The sequence below is a fragment of the Phaenicophaeus curvirostris genome, chromosome 9, assembly GCF_032191515.1.
Source record: "Phaenicophaeus curvirostris isolate KB17595 chromosome 9, BPBGC_Pcur_1.0, whole genome shotgun sequence".
Classification (NCBI taxonomy): domain Eukaryota; kingdom Metazoa; phylum Chordata; class Aves; order Cuculiformes; family Cuculidae; genus Phaenicophaeus; species Phaenicophaeus curvirostris.
In genome coordinates this window covers 28,747,836-28,748,064 of record NC_091400.1, presented here as the reverse complement: position 1 = coordinate 28,748,064, position 229 = coordinate 28,747,836, and positions in this window count along the sequence as shown.

Genomic DNA, 229 nt, shown 5'->3' with positions numbered 1-229 from the left:
AGAGGAGGAAGAGGGAGGAGAGGAAGGGGAGGAGGAACAGAAAGAAGTGGGGAGAGAAAGGGGAGGAAGGGAGAGAAAGGGGAGGAGAAAGAGGAGGGAGTGGACGAAGTGGGAGGGGACGAAGAGGAGGAAGACGAGAAGGAGAAAGAGCAGGGAGAGGAAGGGGAGGAGGAGAAAGAGGAGGGAGAGAAAGGAGAAAGGGTAGGATTAGAAGAAAGGGTGGAAGGAT